Raw genomic sequence first — 13,819 nt, forward strand, 5'->3', positions numbered from 1 at the left:
GCTGTCATGCTGAGGCATGCCTTTGGAACTGCAACAGAAGGTGTCTATCTCCGGACTAGATCAGACGGAAAGCTCTTTAATCTCTCCAGATTGAGAGCAAAGACCAAAGTCCAACTGAAATGCATGCAGGACTTCCTCTTTGCAGATGATGCAGCCATTGTTGCTCACTCTGCTGAAGACCTCCAACAACTCATGAATCATTTCAGTAAGGCCTGTCAGGACTTTGGACTAACAATCAGCCTGAAGAAAACACAAGTCATGGGCCAGGGCGTGGACTCACCTCCTTCTATTACCATCTCCACACAAGAATTGGAGGTTGTTCATGACTTTGTGTACCTTGGCTCAACCATCTCTGACACCCTCTCCCTGGATGTTGAGCTGGATAAACGCATTGGGAAAGCAGCTACCATGTTCTCTAGACTCACAAAGAGAGTATGGCTCAATAGGAAGCTGACGACACATACCAAGATCCAGGTCTATAGAGCCTGTGTCCTGAGCACACTTCTGTACTGCAGTGAGTCCTGGACCCTTTGTGCACGTCAGGAGAGGAAGCTGAACACCTTTTATATGCGTTGCCTCCGACGGATTTTTGGCATCACCTGGCAGGACAAAGTTCCAAACAGAGTAGTCCTAGAACGAGCTGGAATATTCAGCATGCACACATTACTGAAACAGCGACGTCTACGTTGGCTTGGGCACGTAGTGAGAATGGCTGATGGTCGGATTCCAAAGGATCTCCTGTATGGAGAATTAGTGCAGGGAAATCGCCCCAGAGGGAGACCACAGCTGCGATACAAGGATATCTGCAAGCGGGATCTGAAGGCCTTAGGAATAGACCTCAACAGATGGGAAACACTGACATCTGACCGTTCAGCCTGGAGGCAGGCAGTGCTTCACAGCCTCTCCCAATTTGAAGAGACCCTTGTCCAGCAGGCCGAGGCAAAGAGGAAGTCACAAAAGCAGCAAAACCAGGGAGCTGGACAGGGGACAGATTGGATTTGTCTTCAGTGTGGAAGAGATTGCCACTCTCGAATTGGCCTCTTCAGCCACACTAGACGCTGTTCCAAGTCCTCCATACAGAGCACGACACCATAGTCTTTCGAGACTGAAGGATGCCTAACCTAAAAATATGCATGACCAAAGCTGTGCATATCTGACAATTCCTCATAATTGAATCTGTGGGAAGATGCATGCAATCCTTTCTTTCTTTCTTTCTTTCTTTCTTTCTTTCTTTCTTTCTTTCTTTCTTTCTTTCTTTCTTTCTTTCTTTCTTTCTTTCTTTCTTTGACTTTTATACCACCCATCTGGCTGCCCAGGTGGTTTACAACACAATAACACAATATATAGCAATTTAAAAACAGTAAACATTAACAACAAACATAATGGCTAAGGAAAATCAAAATTAACATCAGTACACATACAAAGACAACATAAAATTAACTGAAAATAATTGGAGGTCATTTGAAGGCAATGCGGTGTGGCTGATAATAAATGCTCAAGAAAATTTGCAGCTCCTGCACATGTATAGGAATATATGTCTGGCTTTTAAAACACTGCATATACTATGTACTACAGAAGAGGGCAACATTCAGAACTCAAGGAGGGGAGGGAGAAATAAAAAATGTAACCTACCAAGTTTAAAAGTCCACCAAGTTGTGCCCATCAGAGGCAGTCAGTGCTGGCTCTTAATTTAAGGAGAACCACAGATTGTGTGGTTAATGGGCCCATCATATCACCTGCCGAGGACAAGCAGCATTAAGAGAAGAAAACAAATAATAGCTCATGAAACAGATGAAGAGAGAAAACTAATAATAAATATATCATTGCAGTTAATTGCTCTTTTCCTGCACTTGTTAAAATGAAAGATGATGCCATTTCTGATTTTTCTCGGCATGGTCTCGCCAAAGGAGATACCCGCTGCCTCAGATGAATCTACAAAGACCACATAGTGTCTTCTGGCAGTATCATCACACTTCTTCTGTTCTCAGACAAAAGATGTTGACGAACAAATTTGTCATCTAGTCCCAACTAAACTACTGTTGTCTCAACCATCAGAAAGAGATGCTAGACCCCAGAATATGCTCATCTTCTGAAAGAATCGTGCCCCTTCCAGACAGAAGTAAACACACACAGCTTTGATCTCTTCTTCTTTTTCACCCTGTCAGCAGCATCCACTCACATGAAAACATATAAATCCATATATTTAACAGATTTATGAAAGTGAAACAATTTTATCCACTGGGAGGGCCAAACATATCTGAAAGCATCTAATTTTTAAAAACAAAATCAGTGACAAAAATCCCAGAATTTGTAAAGCTGAGACGTATATAAAATTAAAATCTAGACTGACATTAGTCCTGCATTCTTTGGCCACAATGTCTGTCAGAAGTGCTGGAGCAACAGTTCTTCTCTTAGCTGCTCCGCTCATCCATCTGGGCAGCAAAGAAAGTCTGGTGACTAATACAACCAGAGTGGCCACAGGCTATGTGTTATGGACTACGGCTGTAGACCAAGAGTTTGGGAGCAGCCAGCCATGTGATGATTGTGGGCTACAACTCCTATCTGGAGTGGACAACCATGGGATAAAGTGCCCAAAACAACATAAAATTTGTTCTCACATTTTGCTTGATGTCCTTTCCAGTTCTCCTCCCTTAGCTATCTTCTCAACAACTGCCATGTGTGGTAAGTCAGAAAAGCTGAGAGGAGGGAAGAAGAGAGAAATTAATAGACAGAGAGGATGAGAATGATCCTGGCCCAGATTTTCCTGGGAAATGCCACAGGTTAGTGCAGAATAGAATACCGACCTCCTCAATCACATTCTAACCACTACACCACGTTGGCTGTTGTAACGAAAGCCATTACACAATTCTGTTCAGAATTTGGAGAAGTTCATTTTTTTGGACTACAGTTCTTGCCATTCCCTAGACAACACAATGAGTGGCTGTGTCAGCCATGCTGGCTCCGAGATTCAAATGGAGGGGGCATCAAAAGTAAACTTTCTAAACTGTCTCTGTTCAACCATGAGTAGACCAGCTATTCACACCTTTTTTTTTTTTTTTTTTTGCCATGGCCATAAACACAATATGAAAGAAACATAGGCCGAATCAGGATTGTGTAAGTCACCTAATAAAGTGGTGTGTGGAGAATTGTTTCCAGTCTGTGTGCCCCTTCAAATGGGCCAGGGCCCCCCCAGAAGGCCAGAGGGCCCCTGTTGAGAATGACTGCTCTAGAAGCACCCTAGCAGGATCTGGATTGTCAACTTGCTACAACTGTTCCATGAAGAAAGTCAAGTCCTCTAGCTGTATGTGCCATTTTAAATACTATAACCTTACAGTAAAAGTCCTTTATTCTTTATGCCAAAATTTCACAGTAGGCCTACTTCTGCAGACAATATTTACATTCTAAATTCCTTCCATTATATATATTAATGAAGCATGTTTAGAAACCATTTTGATTAGCAATTACATTAGCTTTGTTTAGACAAAAAAAAAGAGAATCAACATTAAATTTAAGTTTACCGCGCAAGCTATCATCATTACAAAATAACAAGATGCCTTTAATTAAAAAAAGCCAACACATTAAATGAAACTAAAAATATTAGTGATTTCAAACTCGTTGACTGACTTGTTTCATCGAAAGAAACCAAGACTAATTGGGTTACAAGATTATTATTTTCTTGCTCCTCAGTCACTAGACTTTACATTCATAAGAAAAATATAAAGTGGGAGTCATATAAATGGTGGAACTAACATTGTCACTTTGTCTAGAGATTCAGAGAACTGATTAATGGCATCAAAATATTTACTGGTGAAAGCAAAACCAGAATTCTTATATATATGTATACTTGTGACCATAGTACAGGAGAGGGGAGGGAAGATCTCTCTTTGTGAGATGATGGTGAACTTTTAACAAACCTTGACCACAAAGTAGAACCTCAATATACCATGTGTGTGTTTTAGGCAAGGTTGTGAGGAATATGTAAATGAATTTATAGCAACAACCAGAGCTGTGGAGTACATGTTGCCATATGCCTAGTTACCCAAAATTGGTTTTTTCCCTGACTAGAAGGCCCTATATAGGTCGTTTCTCTTTGTTTTGCATGGATTCTGGTCCTATTTGCCTGAATACGCTTTGCACTTATTCCCACAGTCAGCTGGTCCAGAAGCCTGCGTGTCTGTGTCCCAAATCTTATCTGCCCTGTCCCAATAATATCACAAGGCTGGGTCCCCTGCTTTCATATAGCAGCCTCCAAGTTTCAAAGAATACATTGCTGCAGATCTGGCAACCCTACCATTGCCCATCCAAAAATCCAGCACACTTGCTTGGACAGTGACACATAAAGTCCCATCCTTCTCCATGGATCAATGCTTCCACTGTCAGTGTGGAGAGTCTCCTCCTCCTCCTCCTTTTTTTGGAAGGGGCAGGGCAACGGGCAGGCAAAAGGTGCCTCCAGAGATTCAAATGCTGTGAATAGCCTTGTGTGTGTTCACACTTAATAGGTACAAAGCACTGCCTCTTACACACTCATTAAGGAGCAAAGTCCACTGAACTGAGAGGGACATATTTCTGTATAACTGTGTGGAGGACTGTGGAAGTTGATTTGCCAGCATGGAGGTAGGTAGTGGTCAAACTGATCTAAATCTGAAAAGCAGATCTATGTGACGAGAGAATAAAATTTTGTACTATATATTTGAGTGTGCATTTTAAGGATCCCACTTTCTGTCCATCTCAGATCAATGTCTCATTTTCTTTCTGCTTTATCCTGAACTGTATCATCTATTTAAAATAAAACTGGTTCTGCTCTTTTAGTATATCTGTCTGATTCTTTATTCTGAGGGCAGACCATGCAGGTGCCCACTAAATTTTGCATTGTTGTTGATTTAGCCTAGTTTGGCAGGCTGTAACACCTAAATCAGGAATTTTCAAGTACTAATCCTTCACCTCATTGCATAAAGAACAATTCATTCCCCCCCCCCCCCCATTCAGGTTTCTAAAATACATACAAAATATCTCTGCAGCAATCTATGTAAAACTAGTGTCCTTTTCCTTTAAGAAGCGAAGTACACACACACACACACACACACACAGAGAGAGAGAGAGAGAGAGAGAGAGAGAGAGAGATGAAAAAACATAGAAGGACTAGTAGATTCTTTAAAAAGATTCAAACAACCCACCTAGTGCTTCAGATTTGAAACAGGAAACAAAACAGTTTATTGCAGTTTTGCATGACCTGCAAAAGTTAAGCCACATGTACAAATCATACAGTTTATGTAAAAATTGACACCTGATTGCATCCAAAAATATTTCCTTGCTTGGATGTAAACTGAGATAATAAGGATTTATATCCCTTGGAACCTTATAAACTCATTCCATACTATTACTATTTCCTTTTGCATTTAGAAAATGAACAGGAATGTGTATTTAGCCGCCCCGGGTAGATATGGTCTAGAGGGGCGGGGTATAAATTAAATAAATAAATAAATAAATAAATAAATAAATAAATAAATAAATAAATAAATAAATAAATAAATAAATAAATAAATAAATAAATAAATAAATAGTTTTATATCCCACCTTCATTAATGCACACATTTTCATCTACAACTTTTCCTGGTATATTCATTTTCTTCTGGAATTGTTGAGCCAAAATTCCAGGAAGTATGTAATCTATGGGATGACTGTGTTCCATTCATTTCTATTATTACACAAAGCAGTGGAAATTATATTTCTTTACTTAAAAATACAGACCAAGTAAAAGTTTTCAATATCCTCACTTCCCATCATTCACATATCATTATCATCATCTTAGAACTGCATTGCTGGAAGGAACCCTATGATTCCAGTCCTTCTCAAGGAAGCACAGTGGGGAATAAAACTCCCAACCTCTGGCTCCAGTGAGCTATCTTTAAAAGACTTCTGGTTGATGAATGTGGGTTGTTGTGCTCCTCTATACACAATTCAGAATGTCAGGCAATGGCCTGGTATTGCTGCATAATATCAGGCCTGTGTAGAGAGAAGGAAAAAGGATGCCAACTTTACATGGCAAAGGGCAGCCTGAATATTGACAACACCCATTTCAGCAGTCAGAACAGTATACTGAATATCAACTTGAGCTCACTAACATTTCCCCAAGTAGGAGGAAATTCCATCAGTCAGCCACTTCTCACCAAAAGACAAAGGAATTGTTAGGAACATTTTTCAACACATTCTCCAGTATCAGTTTAGCCATTCCAATGCCATTGTTCTTGCTGTACCATGCACACTCCGTTTATAAAAGTCACATTTGAACGGCCTTTTTGAGTATCAGTATTTTAGCCCCTGTGGTTTGGATTCTTGCCAAATAAAGAAAAGTGAGTGAGGGGCACAATTCTTTTTCAAAACAAGCACAGTTGGTCTTTTCAATTTATGTGAGCTATTTTAAATCTGGGGTAGCTAGATATCACCTATTTCTGATTGGTAGTAAAACACTTTTATATTTCAGATATCATAACTTGAAGCCCTTTGTCCAAATGTCTTCATATTTAGTACCGAGCAAGAGCAGATTGCCTGTTACAACTGTGCCAATTTTGGTGCTGATCTGAAGCCCAATTTAAAAGTTACTTTTTTTGCTTAGGTTGCCCCTATTTTTAGAATTGCCTTATAGAATGTTAATTTGCTCTGCCAGCAAAAAGTCATTGATGCACTCTTGAGCAGCAATAAATAATTCAGTCTTTTATCCTTTTACACATTTTAGGCCTTACTGAGGGTAAGGATGTACCAAAAAATCTCATTCAGTTTGACTGCTTTTCTCTGACTGATGCCCATCGTTTGCTCCCTGTCTTTCTTTAGTCAATCCACATGTGCAAATTGGTGCAATTTCATCTATCTATCTATCTATCTATCTATCTATCTATCTATCTATCTATCTATCTATCTATCTATCTATCTATCTATCTATCTATCTATCTATCTATCTATCTATCTATCTATCTATCTATCTATCTATCTATCTATCTATCTATCTATCTATCTATCTATCTATCTTTTTGATTCTTTTCCGCCCATCTAGACTGCAGGTCTATTCTGGGCGGTTTCTTCTGCATCTTTCCTGAGGTCCAACTTGTATTTAGCCATTTTCTCCAAGATGTGCATTACTTATACATTTTATCCAATGTAATGCATTTCTGTATTGCCTAAAGCCTATTTGTGTGTATTTTCATCAAATGTGTGCATTTTAAAGACTCACTTTTTAAAATGTGTGTGTTTTGTGCACACATTATTTCTGTGATCCCATGTTAGCCCCATAAAAGAGCAAATTTTCAAGGATATATATGTTTATTCTCCCAGTGAGCTTTGGGAGTTGAGAAAATTGTCAAATTCAATGGAAATTTTTTCTTTATCCTTAGCTATGGAGGCAGAAGTGGGTGTCCCAGAAATCTTAGTAGTAGGTATAGAAGAGGTAGCCATGTTGGTCTGTGCCAGCATTATAGGTGAAGAGAAAATAAAAACAAAGATTAAAAATGACACACTTTAAAGACTATCTTTTATATTTGTTAATGTGACCTTTTATCGAAAAACTCCACTCCATCACACATAAGACAAGGAGATACAACATGGCAAATATTTATACATGGCATCAAGATTGTGGTTGGTTGGCGAGAAAGTCCTGGGTATTAAACATTGTGGTGATAATACAGTGGTGCCTCGCATAACGAGCGCACCGTTTAACGATGAATCCGCATAGCGATGCGGATTTTGCGATCGCTAATGCGATCGCATACCGATGCTTCCAATGGACAAAAATTGCTTTGCGATGATCGGTAAGTGTTTCGCTTACCAATTTTCGCATAGTGATTTTTTAAAAACAGCTGATCGGTGGTTCCAAAATGGCTGCCGGACGCCCAAAATGGCTGCGCGCAGCATTTTTGCGCTCTGCCCTCATGTACCGAGGGCACGAAAATGGCGGCGCTATGGAGAAACTTCGCTGAACAGTGAGTTTGGGCCCCATTGGAACGCATTAAACGAAGTTTAATGTGTTCCAATAGGTTTTTACTTTCCGTATAGCGATGTTTCCCCATAGCGACGGTTAATCCGGAACGGATTAACCTCGCTATGCGGGGCACCACTGTATCTTTGTTATGCAGGTCTTTAGTAGAAGCTGTAAAGAATGTGAGAACCTCTGTCATAGGTTAACGATGGTAAAATAACAATGGTAAGGTAATGATGGTAAAATATAGAAGTTGGTCTTTAAAATGCCACCATATTTTTGTCTCTTTTTTTTACTCTCTAAACTTTGGACCAATTGCTTACTCTCAACCTAAGGTAGTTTCAGAGCCTGTAAAAATTACATGTGGCTGGGGAAAATAATGGGAGTTGTAATGTAACTTTTCCCCCAGGATCTTCATACTATTTAGAAGAAGCATGCACATGTGATAGAGAAGTAATAGGTGTCTGACTTTAATTTTGTGAGCAGAAAAGCTGGTTGGAGTAGAGGTAGTGCAGACATATACAAAGAAAGTGTGGTCCCAAAAAGGGAAATGCACCACATCCCTTTGTGTGTGTGCTTAACCCAGCACGTTGACATCTCTTTAACACCTGTGATTTTGGGAATATTTAAAACAAAACCATGCGTACCTTCCCATCAGTTTAAACACACTGCACTATGCCAAATACACACTGAATTTCAATTAAAACAGCATGCACTTTCCAGTAGCTGCTTTTGATTTCATGCTTTCATGGGTCTAATGTCTTTGCCTACTGCAGCTTAATTAGAAAGTGCACAACGTTCTAACAATGACAGACAAAAAGGAGGTTGACATTTGCTAGCTTTTCACTGCATTTTCCCCACGCACACACCCAAAAATCCCTCCCCATCTGCAGGACTGCTAATTAGAAAGAGCTGATTGCAGTACAATTGGGCACACTAAATGAACAGATTCCATGTTTTCCTTCTCATTGTGTTTGGCCTGGGAAAGAAGAGCAATCAGCCACGGAGTGGTGAAATGATGGCTGTTCTTTAGGCAAGGAAGAGCTGACAACCTGGCAAAGCTAAAGATGGCAGACAGAGGATAACAGAAGCTCTGGGTGTCTCCGAGTTGGGGTATGTATATCATGCACATGCAAGGTTCACTCCTTGGCAGTGGACCTACATGGATCTGATGCCTATAGGGCAGTGTTTCCACTCTGAGGTTTCAAGCACTACTTAAGATGCTGCATTTGTTATAGGGAATACGATCCAGCACCTTGGATAGCTCTTCCTTCAATTTAACCTAGAGTAGCTCTACCGGCCAACATATACGAGACTCACCAGCCTCTATTGGTCCCTTGCTGAATTTTCCATACCCTAGGATCTCAGTCTTGGGATTGGGAAGCACCTCATCCTGCAGTTTGAGAGAGCTGCTGTTAGCTAGCATAGACAAAAGAAGGCTCGGTTATGTGCAGGACAGATGGACCATAATCATGATCATCCAGAACTGCGGAGGGAGAGATGAGGTTCTATGGCTTGTATTCAGAAAAAAAAACCTGTCTCACAGAAGAGCTGTGACTCATTACTATAGAAGATGTCCATTTTAGGATGATCTCTACCAATGTTGAGTAGAAACATCGCCTTAACATCTGTAGTGATGAAAGTCTTTGAGAGACTGGTGCTGACCCATCTGAAGGACATCACTGATCCTTTGTTGGACCCTCTTCAGTTTGCATATCGGCCTAACAGATCAGTAGATGATGCTGTCAATATGGCTATGCACTACATCCTACAACATCTGGATTCCTCAGGGTCTTATGCACGGGTTCTTTTTGTCGACTTCAGTTCAGCGTTTAATACAATTGTACCATCTAAATTGTATCTTAAATTGATTCAACTAAAGGTACCCATCTCTGTTTGTAAATGGATACATAGCTTTCTGATAAATAGGAAACAGCAAGTGAGACTGGGGAAAACAACATCAAATATCCGTACAGTTAGTATGGGAGCCCCCCAAGGGTGTGTACTTTCCCCATTACTTTTCTCCTTATATACGAACGATTGTATTTCCACGAATCCCTCTGTTAAGATTCTGAAGTTTGCAGATGATACGACGGTCATTGGACTTATTAAGAACGGTGACGAGTCGGCATACAGACGGGAAGTTGAGCATCTTGTGGCATGGTGCAACAGTAATAGCTTAGTGCTCAACCCACAGAAAACAGTGGAGATGGTAGTGGACTTTCGAAAACACCCCCCTTGTATACTCCCACTTTCCCTCTTAGGCAGCACGGTCTCTGTAGTAGAGTCGTTCAGGTTCCTGGGCTCTGTACTCTCTCGGGACCTGAAATGGTCAATTAACATCGATGGCATCATCAAAAAAGCTCACCAACATCTGTATTTCCTACGACAACTTCGGAAATTCAATCTGCCTCGGGAGCTGCTTGTCCAATTTTACAGAGGCATTATTGAATCTGTCCTCTGCTCTTCCATAACTGTTTGGTTCGGTTCGGCAACCAAACTGGACAAGAACAGGCTTCAGAGGACTGTCAGAACTGCTGGAAAAATAATCAGAGCTGATTTGAAATCATTGGAAGAGTTGTACATTGCACGGGTTAAAAAGAGAGCAGAAAAGATCGCGGCAGATCCACGGCATCCTGGTCACAACTTGTTTAATCTTCTCCCTTCTGGTCGGCGATACAAGACGCTGTATACTAAAACATCGAGGCACAAAAATAGCTTTTTCCCCTGTGCCATCAAACTGCTGAATTTGTAAAACCATCTGATGCAACTGGGAGTTGAGGCAATCGGTTTTTGTAGAACTTGCTCTTAATCGTCTTGTGAATTTTTCTGTTTATGGTGTGTGTGTATGTGTGTAGTGTTTTTAAGTGTGGCCGGTAGCCATATTAAATTCCGGGTATGGTTTACATACCTGGCCAGTAAATAAATAAATAAATAAATAAATAAATAAATAAATAAATAAATAAATAAATAAATAAAATAAAAATAAAAATAAAAATAAAAATAAAAATAATAATAATAATAATAATAATAATAATAATAATAATAATAATAATAATAATAATAATAATAATAATAATAATAATAATAATAATAATAATAATAATAAAAAAAAAAGGGTAAGGATTGTGTTACGCACAGGAATTTTAAGTTTGATGAGTGATCTCTGGCAGTTTGGCACACACTGTCCTCTCCCTGCCTTCTTGTATGTATGTACACACAATTGGGCTTAGATCCATACTGGGTGGATCCAATGGAGTTTATGTGTTAGGAGAGTGAACCTCATCCCCCAGTGGCTATATGAGGAGCTGCTGACATTGCCCTGATGGGACTCATAGAACAAGTTATTTGATTAAGGACACAGCTTTGATTTTTCAACTCTTCCCCATATGGAGGAGGGTCAAAGTAAAAAGGCTTCACAATCTACCTGCCTCTTCCCTACCTTAGAAAAACTTTACAGATTTTTTATAATGCTTTTGAATTGTTTTCAAAGTTGATATTTTAAATCTTAGCATATGTTTAATTGGGTTTTTTTTCAATAAAATATGATATTTATATAAAGTTTTAATTCTGGTGTTTTATCTGTCATGAGCCACCTTGGTTCTCCTAAGGGAAGAAAAGTGGCATAGAAATAATTTTAATAAATTAATAACTGCTAATTAATAATTATTAATTTTTTAAAAAATGAATAACTTTTACAGTACAACGCTTTGATGGAAAAGTTCTGAATATCAAACAGAAGTCTTTGCCAGTTGTGTGAAACAGCACATGGACTCATACAACTTGCAACTCCTATCTAGTAACTAACTGTTGGAATAGCAACCAGTTGGTTATTGCACCTTTAAAAGGTTGTGATGCGAGAGACTTTGGGTGAATGTCAGTAACTTAACCAATTGCTTTCCTCTATACAGTATGACCGGCTATCCACAAGGTCAGTATCCACTGATTCAATTATCAGCTGCCTGAAAATACTAAATAAACCCTCCCAGAAATACTGTATGTGTTTACTTTACATGTATTTCCATGGTTTATCTACCAGAACTGGCCACTAGAAGGAGCTGGAGACTATGCAATGTATAGCATTCAATACTTCTGCATTTTTTGACATCCATGGAGGAGGGGTGGCTTGGAACCGATCCCCTGCAGATACTGTCATCCTGTACTTCAGTTTCTTTTTCCCATCTTTTTTACCTCAGTCAGAGTCTGTCAGGGTTCAGTATGGGTTAGAAATGAGTCTGTGAGTATGTTAGTGTTTAGAAATGTTACAGACAAGTTAGTACTGGCAGTGTTTCAATGTTCTGAGTATATATGTTGTAATCCAGAGGACTCCCTGGAAAAGACCTTAATGTTGGAAAGTGTGAAGGCAAGAGGAGAAGGGGACGACAGAGGATGAGATGGTTGGACAGTGTCACCAAAGCAACCAACATGAATTTGACACAACTCCGGGAGGCAGTGGAAGGTAGGGGGGCCTGGCGTGCTCTGGTCCATGGGGTCACGAAGAGTCGGACACAACTAAATGACTAAATGAAATGAAACGAACCAGTAAATGAAATGAAACCAAATTAAGGAAGCTAGCAAGTTAAGATACCATACAATGAAACTGGTATGTTGTTGGTTTGTATTCTAATATGAAGATTTTTGAAAGTAAAGTGAAATAATTTTTATTCTTTCTAAACCAGAGTCTCTGACTATTTATATTGAGATTATGTGCTAGTTAAACTAATGTGAGGTAAATCTGACTGAACTAACTATACCATGAGGGGTGATGTATACATTATCTCACCTTTTTCCCGCGACAGGTAATGTGTTACAAGTTATGTATTACTTCTGCGCTCTGATGAGCACTGACTTCCATGCTGATTGAGTCATTTTACTACATTAACTGAAAATGTTTGGCTTGTGTATGGATTTCAAATCTGGCACACCACCTCAGTATTGCATGGAACCAAGAGGCTCCTTGGCTTTATGTGTCCCCCAGATGAATACTATACAGCCATTTGAATGTATACCTTCAAAAATGAGTCATAGGAAAGAAGCTACCATTTGCCATGTGGGCCTGTTAATTAATATGCCATACTGACAACCAGAATAAAAACAAAGTAGTTAGAAATTTACTAATTGCCTTTGAGGCATCCTGATTTTGCAAACAGAACATTCATCTACCATCACAATCACAAGACGGACTAAGTAGCTGGCAAATTTTTAAATGTCATCTTTGTTGCTTTCTGCAAACAAAACAAGAAGTCAATCTGTTCCAGGTTATTGAACAACATGATATTGTTGAATCATTTCTTTCCATACTTACAAATTTAAACATTTATTTGTAGGAACATATACATATCACTGAGGAAGAAATGACAATCTAGTTCAGAGTATTATGCCCATCAAAATGTATTTAATTATCACAGTTAGTATCAGCAAAAAGGAGCTACCCTTACATCAGAAGAAATAAATAGAAACTAACTGCTTTCCAAGATTTGCATGTAGCCAAAAGACATGTCCCGAAAAATGCACAACACTGTGGCATTAGCTTTGTGTTGCAACACAATCTTCAAAAGCTGGAATAGGTGGGGCAAAGAAGCTGTGCCCAAACAATCTGCACCCAACCAAAACAGCAGAGGGGCACCCAACAAGGGTACTTTGCAAAGTGTCCCATCACGTGAGGGGAGAAGTGAACCACTGCCTACCCCTTTAGGGAGGTCAAGATCTCCAGCATGTTGTGCTGCCAAACCATCTCATGCAGTTCTGATGGGACTCAACATGCCATTGAAACAATCCCTGCCCTTGCTCTGCCATTTCACAATGCTCTGCTTGGCTCTGGTGACACTAGTCAGCTTCTTCATCTGTCGGACC

General features: G+C 39.6%; 2 long non-coding RNA genes across 2 annotated transcripts in view; one reads left to right on the forward strand and one right to left on the reverse strand.

Annotated features, from left to right (window-relative positions):
* The window catches only part of LOC144589182 (uncharacterized), a 420,115-nt gene that overhangs the window by 17,116 nt on the left and 389,180 nt on the right, over positions 1 to 13,819 (forward strand). The gene's annotated exons all lie outside the window — the stretch shown is intronic.
* On the reverse strand, positions 1,199 to 5,567 carry LOC144589180 (uncharacterized). Its single transcript, XR_013545130.1, has 2 exons — positions 2,619 to 5,567; positions 1,199 to 1,736 (listed from the first exon to the last, which is right to left on the reverse strand). It is a non-coding gene; the product is annotated as an uncharacterized LOC144589180 (long non-coding RNA).

This window comes from Pogona vitticeps, chromosome 1, assembly GCF_051106095.1.
Source record: "Pogona vitticeps strain Pit_001003342236 chromosome 1, PviZW2.1, whole genome shotgun sequence".
Taxonomy (NCBI): Eukaryota; Metazoa; Chordata; class Lepidosauria; order Squamata; family Agamidae; genus Pogona; species Pogona vitticeps.